The sequence below is a fragment of the Cotesia typhae genome, unplaced genomic scaffold (genome assembly GCF_013202065.1).
Source record: "Cotesia typhae breed Kobodo isofemale line unplaced genomic scaffold, CoteBio_Ctyphae contig_5, whole genome shotgun sequence".
NCBI classification, from domain to species: domain Eukaryota; kingdom Metazoa; phylum Arthropoda; class Insecta; order Hymenoptera; family Braconidae; genus Cotesia; species Cotesia typhae.
In genome coordinates, this window is record NW_027423757.1 from 1,792,142 (window position 1) to 1,808,243 (window position 16,102).

Below are 16,102 nucleotides of genomic sequence, written 5' to 3' on the forward strand. Positions count from 1 at the left end.
ATTCTCTCCAAGTATAAGCTCTTAATTATAACGGGAAGGTCCTCCGCTTTGCGGGTTTCTATTTTTTTCGAATAATCAGATAAAAAAATTTATATCTCGCTTCCAACTGCTTGGAAAAATATTCCGTGGCATAGATTTTGTGAGAAATTGAATGCTTTACAAAAAAGGTCTCTTATGACTTTTTCAAAAACTCAACCGATTAAAAGATATTCATAGTTGAAGTTTGGCTATTTTAAGGAAAATATTCGTTTTTATTATGAATTTTATAAGTCGATGAAAAAAATTATTTCGGATTGCGGAACTCATGATTTTGTAGGAAATTTACTGCTCTACAAAAATGGTCTCTTATGATTTTTGATTAAGTGAAGCCGTTACGAGATATTCATCGTCAAACATTAACGAATATCAATATTTCCAGTTTTTGATCAATAATTCGATAAATTTTAATTTAAACTATGAGTTTCAGGAAAATTTACATAAATTTGAGTTTCGATCGATAAAGAAATGTTATAAACAATTTTTTTAATATTGTTTTCAGTCTTGAGCTTGTTTGATTGCATTAAAACAAGAAATTAGAGCATTTTTTTCGACATATAGCCAATGATTAGTTTAATTTGAAGTGAATGACATATTTCTTTGTCAAATTTAATATGAAAAGTATTGAATCAAGTGAGAAACAACCAGTATTTAACTTTTTTATAGATAAATTTTTTATTGAATTATCAATTGCAATATAATTGTCTATATTTTTAACATAACAGTACGCTATTACTATAAATAATTTCTTTTATTACAATTTGGGAATGTTTTTGATGTTCTTTGACAACTTGCAATAAGTACTGGAATTGTTCTTCATTTTTGTCAAGCATTGATTATATTCACTAACTAATGCAACAGCTCGCTCTGCTGAATCATTGACAACTTTTAGTTGTTGAAAGTATTCTTTATTTTCGAGATAACTCTCATTAGTAGGCCATAATTCAACATCGACATCAAGAAAGTCATACGGTAGATCGAAGATTTTGAAAAGATTTAATGACTTTTTAGACACAAAGTCACTCAGAGTTCTCTGCGCCAATGAATTCAAATCTTTTTAGCAATTACAAATCTTTTAGCTTTAGAATCTGTACCTTCACGAGTATTAACAGCTTCAACAATACTTTTTTACTTCTAATGGAACGCCATCGTCAAACAGTGATAAAATGGCAAGTTCATCGCTCAAATACCATAAGTGCGAAATCATTTTTTCACACGTAGCTGAAGAAATCAAAGGATTGATATGTTTGTACTCCAATAAATTTTTCATAAACTGCAAGTCATGATAAGCAGCAGTTGTTGCAGAAGTTGATGAAAACCAAGCTTTTAAATACAATGTGACTATAAAAATACAGAAATGACGAAGACCATGCAATTCTTTCTGAGAGAGTTTGAATTCATCTCTGAATAGATACATTTTCAAACTATAAATGGCCTTAGCCATCCATCTAGCATGATGAACAGCACCAGGACGTTTGAAAGAAATCTTTTCTTGAGGCATTTCTCCAAGGAAAATCAATGATAATTCCAATAATTCTTTATCTAACTTATTATAACATTTCTTTATCGATCGAAACTCAAATTTATGTAAATTTTCCTGAAACTCATAGTTTAAATTAAAATTTATCGAATTATTGATCAAAAACTGGAAATATTGATATTCGTTAATGTTTGACGATGAATATCTCGTAACGGCTTCACTTAATCAAAAATCATAAGAGACCATTTTTGTAGAGCAGTAAATTTCCTACAAAATCATGAGTTCCGCAATCCGAAATAATTTTTTTCATCGACTTATAAAATTCATAATAAAAACGAATATTTTCCTTAAAATAGCCAAACTTCAACTATGAATATCTTTTAATCGGTTGAGTTTTTGAAAAAGTCATAAGAGACCTTTTTTGTAAAGCATTCAATTTCTCACAAAATCTATGCCACGGAATATTTTTCCAAGCAGTTGGAAGCGAGATATAAATTTTTTTATCTGATTATTCGAAAAAAATAGAAACCCGCAAAGCGGAGGACCTTCCCGTTATAATTAAGAGCTTATACTTGGAGAGAATTCTTTTTAGGTGTCTACGAACCTATTTTTCAGAGTATAAAATCAAAAATAAATTATTCGATTTTTTTGACCCACCCTAATAAGTAAGGGCTATGCGATATACTTGTGAAAGTGTGTGACCAAGTCGCCATATTGATTGTTTACTCTTTATTAATAATCCTGCGTTTGGTATTATAATTTCTATTATCTCTGGTAACCAAACTATTTATTTTTCTTACAAAAAATGTATAACTGTTGGACTTGATTCCCATATTAAAGCATATCAATTAATACTACCAAAAGCAAATGATCCAGAATGTCTTCCCCACGTATTGTCAAATGGTTTTTATGTTATTTCTCAACGCAGTTTATTTTTAAATTAATTAAACTGCGTATTATTCACAGAAATGTTAACTATATTTAATCTGCATGTATTTTCTTCTCTAATGAAGGTGACGATTTTATATAGTAATAGTTTTCATGATTTACATCAAGGTCTGTGTATAAATGAAAATAAATATAAATGAAACTATGTATATAAGTTAGGTGTCAAGACTCAACTGTATTGTATAACACGAGAGCCGGTAGCAACTTTTATACGGTTATTAAGCGTGCACGAAAAACCACGCAAGTACGAGTAAACCCGGTGACGTTTCGCGCCAATGCGCAACAACGTTTAGGACAAGATTTCATCCGGAAATTGACTTAATAAATACTATAAAAAACATATTAATGTATACTTTTATTATACACTTTTTCGGGTAATTTAATGATTTCTTGATTTATTATTTTTGTCGATAACTTTACGGTTCATTTGAGAATTGATAAAAAAAAATTATTTTCAAACGATTCTTATTTTTTAGTATTGATTTGAACATATTTTCCTCTAATAGAAAATTTATGAATTTATGTGAAACTAAAGTATGACACTATCGTAAATCAATTATCACTTCATTAGAATACTCTAAAGGAATCGGTACTTCATTAAAAATGACTGAAGATTAGCGATTCATAATTTAAATGTTGCTATAATTAAAAAAAAAAAATGCAGGAAAACAAAATGAATATATGTTTAAAATGATAATGAGTGAATATTTATTTAACATTACTGGTTATGCATCTTCAGTCTTTAGTATATCTCAATCAATATTGCACATATCTGCAGATAACTTAATAAATAATCAACTATTATTTAAAAATAACAAATATAAGATTTTAGTTATTATAGATTTTTAAACCAAATAAGTTCAACGGTTTTGTATATACTTTATGAAATATAAGATTTCAAGAATATATTTAAATCTCATATACATTTATTAATTTTCAAACTGTTAGCATAATTATATTTTCTTTTTTTGTACAAAATTTTTTTAATAATATTGAAAGATCGTTTGATCACAGTTTAATTACTATATCAAATTTTCCAACATGTTATAAAATTAACAAAATACCGGAAAACATAAACAACATGATATTACATTTAAACTAATTTTGGAGTGTGAAGCTAAAACGGCCCAGCCGTTTCATGTCTATCTTTTTTCGCAGGTCGTTTTATACCTCGAATGCGTAATTCGGACTATACTCGGACGTTTAAACACGCAGGTAATATTCTCCATGAAACATCGCGTGTAAAGCCATTACGAAATGTTTTTCATTAAATAAAAAAAATAATAAAATAGTATTAATGATAATAATAATAATATGGTTATTATATTATAATATATATATATATATATATATAATATAAATATAATATAAATAAAAATAATTTATTTCATGCCGTAAGATGGACGGCGGAGTTTCTAGGATCCACCTTTACAAGCATAAAATGTGAGTGTATTCCATACATGCTTGTAAATTAAATGGCGAACGCGTTTTCACATTGGAAGTGGAAACGCATTGCACGTAACCGGGATCGAAAATATTCGATCACCCATCTACTTTACATGGATGATCTGAAGCTATATAGTGCTGATGAAGATCATCTACAAGCAGCCCTCAACATCGTAGCAGAGTACACACGAGATGTCGGAATGTCTTTTGGGTTGGACAAGTGTGCGGTCGTACATCTGGCGAGGGGTAAGTGCTCTGATACTGGTGATGATGTCGAGTTAGTAGATGGGAGTGTCTTAAGACAATTAGACGCCGGGGAGTTGTATAGATATCTAGGAATGGAAGAGCACCGCATGCATGCGGTCTCTGACGTCCGAACAACTCTCCAGAGCGAGTATGTTAGGAGACTCCGGAAAATTTGGTCCTCCGAACTTTCCGGCAAAAACAAAGTCTCAGCTACTAACATGCTCGCTGTCCCAGTCTTACTATACTCTTTCGGTGTCCTGAAATGGGCCCGAAAGAATTTACGAGATCTCGACATCAAAACCCGTAAGATCATTAATATGAATCGGAGCATGCACCCCAATTCATCAGTCGCCAGATTATACCTCTCCCGGTCCATCGGTGGGAGAAGTTTGCAGAGTTTGGAGCGGCTTCACGACCGTTTGGTCCTGGGTTTAACACACGAAGTTGTCAATTTCTCTGCAGACGAGGATGACTTTCTTATGCAAATTGTACATAAACATGAAAATGCGCATAAGGGGTCATTCTTGTATAAGGCAGCAATATATGCGGCAAGAACCCTTGGTCTTGGAGAAATAAACGTTCTTATGGAACTCCGAAAGGAAGAATTTAAGAGCGTCATCAGGAACGCCGAGGAAAAACTACTCCTTAGCGAACTGATGGACAAGTCCATGCACAGCGTGTTCTTTAAACACGTGCGTGATCATGGCTTGTCCACCCAGCTGACGTTTTCCTTCTTAAAGTCAGCTGGCCTGATGTCCGAGACTGAAGGGTTCATATTTGCCTGCCAAGATGGTGTCATTAACACTCTTGAGTACCGTAGCAAGGTGCTCCAGGTGCAGCTTCCGGACACGTCCTGTAGGAGGTGTAGACAACATCCGGAGATGCTTATGCACCTTTTGTCGGCATGTCCAGTGCTGGCGAGAGGTGCATATATCCAGCGTCACAATGCTGCCCTGAGAGTACTGTACTACTATCTTCGTCATTGCTACGGTATTGACGTAACACCAGTGCTGCCTTATTTGCCAGGAGATATTCCCCAGGTTGTTGAGAATGACAGTTGAAAAAATTTATTGGAACATGCCATTTGCAACAACCCGGCGGATAGATCACACCAGACCTGATATTGTGCTCTTCGACAAGGCCACTCGTGACATTTATGTCATTGAGTTCTCGGCCCCGGCTGAATACAACATCTCAGCCAAAGAAGAGCACAAAAGACAAATATATCAGGATCTCCTGTTTGAATTTGGCAAACTTTACCCAGGTTACCGTGTCAAGCTTGTCGTCCTGATTGTTGGCGTCCTAGGAGGGATGAAACAGTCTTTTGTATCCTCACTTGCCAAAGTTCCAGCTTGCTCATCAAAAGCTGAGTTCTTGGCAGTTAGGATGCAGAAGGCTGTTTTACTTGGTTCTCTCCGTTTCTTAAGGGAAATGACTTTGGCCTGCTGTGATCACTAACCGCCTTGTTATGCGGAGTGATCCAGCAGTAACGGATGGAGCTCAGGCTGGGCCCTCGGAGAATCGGACTCCGGGGATAACCCCCCTGAGCATTTAATAGCAAAATAATAATAATAATAACACCGGCAGAAGCTAAGACAGAATTTACACATTGTTAAAACAAAAATACAAATTGAAAATAAAATAACATAAAACGATGTTAATATATGACAGTGAGTACAATGGAAATTAGGATTGTGTAATTTGTTTCAACTAAAAACTTGGTTTTTACTATATTTTTTCATTAACCCTTCGTCACTCGCGTCATGAGTGCTGTGCCGCACTTCGCAAGTTTTTTTTTTATTTATTAAATAATTATGTATGTTACAAGTTCACAATAAATAGTATTCGTTCTTCAAATACTTTATTACAAGTTTAGACAAGTAATTTATTACAATCAACTTTATCGTGATGTTTAGCTCAGGAAATTAAATATTAATTTTTTAATGCAACAGAATGAGGAAAATGCGGCGATCTGCTTATTACGCGACTGAAATCGTGTAGTAAATTTTTAGTACAGGGTTGCCAGATGGCCGAGTTCTCTCAAGCGGCGATTGGTATAACTATAAAATAGCATCATGGTTGTCAATAACAACAAATGCCATACAAATTGTAGTATTTATTTATTGTAATAATACTGTTATAATTAATTAAATAAATAAGTAAATAGTGTATTTAACTACTATAAATATTTTTTTTTATCCTGCCTAGGCCAAAAAATCGGATTCTATCCATTCTATCTGAGATGGAAGTGATACTTTCTATCCTCAGTTTATCCATTAGTGCGCATGTGCGATACTATGCGCGTCAGTACTTACGCGCATCAAGCTTCAAGAACAGCTGTCACGACGCTGTAAGATTTGAGAACTGCACTATTAACAATATCAATATTTATACCAAGAATAATGATGATCGCCTTCGGCTCGAGTGGCAATTACATACCCAGGACGGAAAGTAGTACACAATATACTATTTTTACACTGTTAAATATTGCAAGGATTAATAGTCGGACAATATATGAACTAAATACTGGAAAAAAATAAAAAGAAAAGAGTTCTTGAAGATACTGGTCGAACAATTGACTAAGCCATTAATGATGAAGAGGTCTGAGTGTCCTCATTGCCTCGAGAACTTCGTGATTACATCAAAATTCATCTTGGAATATGTCAACTAAATAATGTACCTAGTCAGATCAAGAGCAACGAAAGAGTATTATGTGATTATTGTCGCAGAAGACTAAACCAATATTTATAATAATTTTAGAAAAAAGTTCTATAAAAAAAGTTAATTAATATGATTTAGATTAAAATACTAAACAAAATATCAATATATGATGTTAGTTAATTACAACAATCAAAATGAGATAAAACTATTGAATAACAGTCAATTAGTATTAGATATTGTCATTTCGTTGTTCTTATTATTATAATTTACAATGTATTTGAATTTGTGTATTAAAAAAAAATTGATTTAAATCTCACATCACAGTTAGTGAGTTTATGATTTATGTTTCCGAATAATTATGCAAAATTCATAATATAGTAGTTTAATGTACAAGAATTCAATTCAATTGTAGAGTTTATAGTTTAAAATCACTCGCCTTTCAACTTCTAACAGTCTGGCAACGCTGTACTAACATTAAAACTAACATTACGGCGCATCGCCGCGACGCGATTAACTCTGTGCGGAAATTTCATGCGAGTAATAAAGGGTTAATTTAATAAATAAGTAATTGAAATCAACTAGTATTATGATGATTTTTGATTCAATAAAAACAAGTTGATCAATGATATCATTGTTGAAAATTTTTACAAAAATCAATCAGCATGCTTGAATTTTTATCACAGTTAGAAAGAACAATACTAAATTTTTTTTTTTATAAAAATATTTTTTTTTCTGTTGAATTCTCGAGACGGCTGTCTATTGTTGCGGCGCCAAAAAACATCCGAGAATTTTTTGTGACTAGTTTTAACGAACCACACAAACCCACTTGACTTTATAGTTCCTTTACTTTGTTTTACTGCTTTGTGTCATATATTTTCTTTTCCCGAGAACAATTTATGCTTTTTTGTTGCAAAACAAAGGTGTAAATGTGATAATAAAGTAAAATAAATAAACTTCATCACCCGATACTATGGTAATAAAAAAATTGGTTTTTTTTTAAAATTAGAAGACCAAAATGTTTTTTAACTTAAAAAAACTTTTAAAGTTTCATGTTTAAATTCAATATTGTTCTCACCAATATTGATTGTATTATTTGCTTGACTTCTCACGTACATTTTTCAGTTCGTTAAGGATACTGGCAGACATATCGTATGCCTATGAAAAGAATCTGGAAAACGCTCGACCCTGTAGGCCATTCCTAGAGCTTCCCACTATGAACGAGTTCAAAACACTCGGTAAGTTTTTATCTCGAAGTTTTGAGCTTTCCGAGTTCAAAAATAGAACTCGCATACTTTTTCAAGCTCTTTCAACCTGAAAATTTGGTGGTTGTCAAAAACATACTTTTTTAAAAATTCTAAATTGTGAAATTTTTTAATCGAATCAATCGTTTTCAATAAGGCTTGCAGCATTCGACGCAGTTTTTCATGCAAAAAAGGTTATTTATTACTCACCAAACAATTCAATGTAAAATTTTAAAGCTATGTTAAAAAAAGCACTTTTTTGAAATTATTTAAAATTAAATATTTTTCGAACAATTTGACCGATTTTGATGCGGTTTGCGAAAATCAACGCAGTTTTTTTGTGCACAGAAAACTTATTTCTTACTTGATAAGTGATCCGAACAAAAATTTCGAAATTATTAAAATATGTTGTACAAAATCAATGTTGTTTTTTGAGATTAGGAGCTGATTAGTTAGTTATTGGAATTGATCAATACACTAGTTTAAAAGCTAGTTCAGAAAAATATGATTTTGAATAAACAAAATCATTTTGAAAAAAATGATCTTAATTAAATTGATTTTTTTTATCAGTGTGGATAAAGGAGTAAGAATCGATATGTCAAACAAAATATGTATACAGATATATTTTTTTTCTATAAGAGTGCGTTTAATAAAAAGCAACTTTTTTTATACAAAGAAAAACAGTTAAATATACCAGAATAATTATATAACAAAGAATGAAACAAATTGTACAAAATATACTAGTACTTGGCGCGTTTGTTCTCATTTTTCCGGTTTTTTCTCTCTATTACTTTTTCTTTCACGTATTTCCACATTAAGCAGAGTAAAGAGAGTTTTTTTTTGCTCACAGCAATATTTTTTTTTCCCCGTGAGGGCCTCGGCATTGTTATCACCTGGGCGTTAGGAGTGAGATACTATATTAAATTTCCATTTTCCACTGCTAGAATGTAATAATAACGAAACCAAGTGAGTACCACTATATACTATATACGTACGCTTAGAGTAAGCTTTGTACTTCAAGCAAAGAAGAGCAATAAAAAAAATATAATAAATAAAAAAAAAGCATAGTATCCTTTTTCTCTTTATCCTTTAGTCACCAACTTTTATAATCGTGAAAATCCCTCGTACAATAGACTAGATGATACAATGGATTTTTCTACTAGAAGATATTCGTGAAGAGTAACTTTAGTAGTCGAGGAATTATAGAAGAGTGAGAAAGAAAACGCTACAGGGACGACTGAAAAATAAAAAGTTTATCAACTTTACAAATGCATCGTTAATGCCAGTTAATGATTCTCTTCTTTTTCTAATTCATAAAAATGATTGTTAGGGACTTTTCGCAACCGCAATTAACTTAATAAAGTAAAAAACTTAGCTAAAATAAAAGAGTAGAAGCTTTGAAGCCACGACTTTCAGCGAGTTTCGCTTAGTCTTTTAAATCCGGCATTCAATGGCTCAATGATTAAAACGCCAATTGCTACTGTACGTTTGATTTTAAGTGCTTTTAAACTCACTAATGGTTTGTTTGCCAATTCACTATTACATTAACTAATTAGTCATCAGACAACATCATTACTTTGACTTTTATAGATTACTTTTGGATTGATAAGTGTATGTAAAAATTGTTTAAATAAATAGTTTATTTTCGAGTTCTTAACGATTTTTTTACTTTGTATTAGCATAAAAACTATCATTCATAATAACTAATCTAACTATCGCATTAACTAGCTCAATTTTTTTCAAGTACAATAATACTTTTCCCTATCAAATTCACGTTGTCCTTGAAAAAATTAAAAAAAGTTTGGTAAATTCAAATAAAAATGGCACGCCTATAAGTCTCTCTCAATTATTGATAAAAATAAATTGTCATGTTGTCTTAATAATTGTAGTAAAATCATAAAAATATTAGGCATATTCATAGCTTGTGTTATCTTAATAATTGCATACTTTCATTATCAGACACGTAATTATTAAATGCAAGAAATAAATAACTAGTTTGTTCAATAATTTATTTTTAATAGATGAAGTAAAATGATGATTTTTTGACCTTAAGCGGCAAAAAATAATGACTGTAATATCAATGTATAATGATCACTGTTAGTTTCTCATCTGGTGGTTAAATGTTACAGAATAGTAACCATCCCTCAACGAGTAGTAGGAATTCTCTTTGTAGAGAGAAACCACTAATTCTGATGCTTGTAATCGGTGATTTCCGTCTGTAGATTGTCCGATTTCGTGAGTTAGTTCATCTTCAGCTTCTACAACCACATCACCTGTTCCGTCGTATCACTCTTTTTATCTCTGTTGCTCTTTCAGTTTCCACCTTCATTTTCATCCACCCCCTTTAATTCTATTTCAGTCTAATCTTCCGACACTAGTGTGTCTTGGTACTATGAATTCGTCGCTAGTCTGGGATAAATTTACAGCCACAGAGTGCTCAGTATCCGGTCCTTTGTTCTCTTTTCACATGAAGGAAATGATTATTTGAATTATTTTTTTTTGGTGACTATATAATAATTATTTGTCAAATTTTTAATGGATTATTTATAAATATTTGGAATTTTTCTTTTATTGATGACTGATTTAAGAAAATGATAAAGAAATATTTTTTAAATGTACAATTTCTCAAGTAAAGAAAGTTCAGGGAGCTTTAAAGTTTAAGAAGAATAAGAATAAAAATGAAAATATAGATGGACCTATTTCTTGCAAGCATATAGCCTTTATAAGTCTTATGAATATACTGATTGCAAAAGTGACTTTTGCCCAGAGATTTCTTACATATATTCTACTCTTTTTCTTTTCAACAATAGAAAAACACAATCTTTTTGAATATTATTCAGATATATGACAATTGTGTTGTAAAGCATCGCAGACCCCATAGAGGATCAAAATGTACATAGAAACCAAGAAAGAAGAATTTGAAGTTAACTTACGGAGTTGAGAGCAGATGAGAGTACAGAAGGATACCGGGTCAACTAATATATAGTTATATGCATATACATGTAGTTATATACTATATACGATGCATACTGTAACAATAATCCTCTAGCCATTGTAAATGGAAATATGTCTCTCTTCTTTAGAACCTGCATATACTACATTCACATCCTATCAAACTAATCTTCACTCTCATCATATACGTACACAGACTAAAGCAATCTTAACATTTTGCTTCTCACTTAACGCGGTACTTTATAAAATTATTTTATTTATCTTAATCTTCTTCGTTAACCTAATTTCTTCTACTTTCATTAAGAGTAGAGACTGAATTCACCAAATGGAAATAACATTTAGCGAAGTGAAGGGTAAAAATTTATTAATAAAAGTGATGGAATGAATTTGATAGTTGTTAAAAACTTATATTGGATTTTGAAGTTTTAAAATCTTATTGTAGAAGAAAAGAACAAGACAGAAACGTTTAGTACTACTGACAATTTATATATTTTTAGTTAATATTTAAATTGATACGAAAATAATTACTCCAATCGTCAAATAATTATAGGTCTTCAAAATCGGCACCAATGATATGCTGAAGACTCGGCGTCCATGTAAAATTAACTGATCCAGCTTGAGCAGTTCGGTCAAAGTTCATCATTTCTAATAATAACTTGCATAATTCATTTATCATCATCTTTTACGACACAGAGAGAAAATTATAAGAATTTTTCCTATACGTTATGGGAATGATTCCCATCAAGGTATAGGAACCATTCCTATAAACTATAGGAGCCATTCCCATAATATCATGAGTAACATTCTCATAAGTATAGGAACAGTTCCTATAATTTATCGTCGTAATTTATATAATAGAATAGGAAAAAATTTCATGAAATTGTGAGAACCGTTCCCTATTTTTCTTTTCGTGTACGTTTCTACAATCTATGTTCAACTCAATCATTTTTAGGCTTGCATTTAGTCACATCCTACATTCGATAACTTTAGATGGGACCAAGTACCATGCGCATGTTTTTGAATCAGGTTTTTCGTGGTGAAGCTTTTATTCTACATTGTACTTAAATAATTCGTCAGATGCTACAAATTTCTATATTAATAGTTCTGTCGATCAATGTTACATAGATTGGTAATATAGGAATAAGTGGTATCTAACTCCTGAATATAATGCTATTTGAGATGTTGGATAATGTCAGACCTCGGATAGTTAATCTAATTCTTGTCGTAAACAACCCTTTGTTTATGCTTTGTTTTACAATCTACTACTGTGTGTATAAAATAAATCTGTACAAAAAAAAAAAAAGATAAACTGTCATAACAAAGAAGTAAATGCAGAATAGTGATGTGGAAATGGTGGTAGTAATAACGTTATATGTAAGGTTTCACACGACTTTCATTTTCTCAGTGAGTTGTTACATATTTCTCCGGACAAAACGGAAACGACGATAACTATACGATAAGAACGGTAAGCAGTTGACTTTTTAATGCACACTGTTATATATTGTATAGTAAAGGATATGGATCGTTAAATGAACTACTCTTTTTTCTTAGGTGTAAAATGTACTTTTTAAAGAATTTACACCTGTATATACTCGTACTCACTTTTTTTTCACTACTTTTCTTTTGACATTTATTAGCTACTTTATAAATAATTAACTATCCATTTTATAAGCATTGAAAAAATACTTAATTAAATTTTTTTACTTGGCAATTCAATAAAACTAGTTTATAGAAAATGAAGTAAATCAGAATCTTAATTAATTTTCTGAGCTATAGTTTCCGGTCTAATGGTTACTAGATGATTTATTAACCAGGGATGAATGCTAAATCTATATATATATATATATATATATATATATATATATATATATATATATATATATATATATATATATTTAGTACTAATACTTTTCTCCCCTTTCTCTCTGGCTATCTGACACGATTAAATTATAAAACTGTATATAGGAGGATCGTTCAATCCGACGCGATAATCGACGCGTAGTTCGCCGGCGATTTTCTATGGATTATTTTTAAAATTTACCAGACCGATCCATGATTTACGTTGTGGTCAGATTATGCTGCAGCTTGTGTGCCAAAAAATTTTTTTTTCTCGTTTTTAGTTACTTTTGTTTTATTTTATAGCTAACACTACGTCACATTTAAACGTTGAAAATACGGTTGCCCTATATTGCGTTTTAAGCCATTAATAGATTGGATTAAATATCTAAAATTCGAGTTTATCAACACGCGAATTCCAAGTGAATTTATGTTAATCAGTGAATTTTTTTTTCTAAACTAGTACTATTTTACTCTTAGTACAAATAATAAAATACTATGTGACAGGGAATCTGAATTCCCGCGCGGGGCTAGTGTCACTGTTATCTTGTCGCGGTGAGTAGGGACTACTCCGTACCTTCTGAGCGTGAGTAGCTAGTTGTAAGACTCGTCACCGGGTCGTACGGGTCGCTAAGTCCCCACCGCTGTTCCCCAGAAAATCTAAGCGGGAACGAGATAATGGGAAAATTCGAGAACCTGAGAGAGAGGTTATAAAAGAGCCGGCGAAGACCAAAACAGGACCTTTGTGGCGGACGAAACTTGTGGTTGTACAGTGCTCAGTGACTTACCATCAAAATAAACGTAAGTAGAAATTTGCTCGAGGCTTCACGAAAGAGAGGAACGAAGCGAGCCGTTATATTCCAAATCTTTATAAAATTTCATCCCGTCAGGCCTTTAGGCTGACGAATTTGTATTTGATCTATTATTTATTTATCGGCATTTACAGAGAGAATTTGTACGAGAAATAATTGTGATCGAATAGACGAGAAAAAGGGATTTACGGACTCGAGAAGCTGAAGGAAGTGCTGTTTGCTAAATTTCACTTGCTCTGGGATAATTCCATCGTTGGCTGAAATAATTGGAACTTCAGGTAAATTGGTTATTTAGGCCCTTGTATTTCAATTAGGCTGAATTAACCAATATAAGTTTTACTGAAACTAAAATTAAGCGTCTCGAATAGTCTATACATAATTTTCAAATTCCAATCGGGTTAAGTTTGCCAAGGTCATTTAGAAATTAAGAAAATAGAATTAAGAATAATTATCAAATAACTGTCATCAAGAAATTAATTAAAATAAATTCGGTCTTTTTGTTATAAATATTCAAAATTAGTTAACAATTAGTTTAGAAAATTTGGTAAATTCGCTAAAGTGCGTAGTTCAGAATAAAGGTCATTTATAGTTGTGTGTTAAATTCTTGGAAATTGTGGAAATATAAATCTAGGCCGTTGGGCTGAATTTAATTAATTTAGTAAATCTAGTAAATTAGTTTATTGAGAAAATAGTTAATGACTTTAATTGAATAATTTTGATTGATAAAATTTGGTAATGAATTAAATTAGTGAATTTGGTAATTGGTATTAAAGAAATGTTAAGCGTAAAATTCAAGGAATTTAGATAATTAGTAATTCGAAGAAAATTGAGTAATTAGAGAAAGTGTGTATTAAGTTAGCGTCCGGTGGACGATTTTTGTATGGAATTTAGTGAGTATTTAGAAACGTTGTATAGACGCCCGAGTCGGGGGTACAACGGATTAAGTTAGGAAACCGCTGCGTAGACGCCCGAGTCGGGGGCGCAGTCGGGAATAGGTTTTAACTGGTATTCCGTCAGGTTGACGAGGTAAATTATGTTAATTGGTATTCCGTCAGGTTGACGAGGTAATTAGTTGGTATTTTATGGTATTCCGTCAGGTTGACGAGGTAAAATTTAGATTTTAAGGTATTCCGTCGGAGTGACGAGGTTGAATAAATTGGTTAATTAGTTATAGGAAAAATTGGCAAGGGTCAACGTAGGTGAGAGGTTCTCACAATTAAGTTAGTTTTAAGGAGATTGTTAAGTTTGTGGAGTTGGTTAATAAATCAGTTTAATTTTTATAAATAAATTTTCTCAGTTTTATTTACAGCCTTTCTCGGACTTCTCACGACCCTGTCCTTTCCTTCTCATGCTCCTCCGGTTTCTGGGACACCGTGTCTAAAATCCCAGTGGCGCCCTTTCTATAGAGGAAAGGGGTAGCTAACTGGACCTGGGCTAAACCCCACGGTTACAACTAAAAATCAAATGTTTTTTAAAAAGGTACACTGAGAGAAAATTTTATTCAAGAGTAATAAAAAAGTTTATTTGGACTTGAAAAAAAAACTTAGTTAATATTAATAAAATTATATTTCATATAAATAAAATTTTCTTAAAGACTAATAAAATTTTATTAGTATTTAATAAAATTTTATTAAATACTAATATGTGTTTATTAAAATAACCACGAGTGTCGCGTTCGTTTGCTGTCACAAATTCGCGCAGTTTGTACTCGCTCCTGAAGTATTACAATAAAAAAATAATTCAAACAAAAAATAAATAAATATTTATCGATTTTTTTAATTTATTAAAATACATAAAAATATAGAAGTTAAATGTGCTAAAACACATATAAAAAAGTTGTTAGAGGATTGGCAATTATTATCTTTGTAGTCTATTTTTTCAGGTAAGTTGTTAAAAAAATTATTTTTAATTAATATACATAATTCATGTTCCATAACAAAATAGTAATTTTTATTAATTATAATAAATTTTCACAGTAAAACTTTTTAATAAATAGTAAATAAGATTTTCCAACGAAACATCCTAACCTAACCTATTTGTTTACTCTCGACTTATATCTTGTCTGTATAGAACATGAATTAAACGATTTTGAAACCTTCGACGACTACATCACTTTAAGTAGTCAAGAAGAAATCAAAGAGTTGATTCCAAAAGCTGGACTAAGGGTAAAAATACTAAAAAAAATATCAGGAACAAGTGGGTTTAAAATTTTTAAAAATTTTTAATCAATTAGAGTAGCTATGGTTTTCTCAAAATAATTAAAAGCTGTTGAAAATATATTAAAACATTTAATAAGTAAAATGTTGATATCTATTTTTATGGTAAATAAATTTTCACTAAACCAAAGATACTCTAATTGATTTCAATTAAAGTCAGTGAATAAAGTGATATTAATCTCGCTCGTAATGTTGGAGGTATATTATATAGCTGAAGTGGTACTTGAG

General features: G+C 31.4%; 1 protein-coding gene and 1 long non-coding RNA gene across 2 annotated transcripts in view; one reads left to right on the forward strand and one right to left on the reverse strand.

Annotated features, from left to right (window-relative positions):
* The window catches only part of Alpha-man-ia (alpha-Mannosidase class I a), a 316,108-nt gene that overhangs the window by 91,573 nt on the left and 208,433 nt on the right, over positions 1–16,102 (reverse strand). The gene's annotated exons all lie outside the window — the stretch shown is intronic.
* LOC141531403 (uncharacterized) lies at positions 12,935–14,946 on the forward strand. The gene is made up of 2 exons (XR_012479920.1): positions 12,935–13,647; positions 13,793–14,946. It is a non-coding gene; the product is annotated as an uncharacterized LOC141531403 (long non-coding RNA).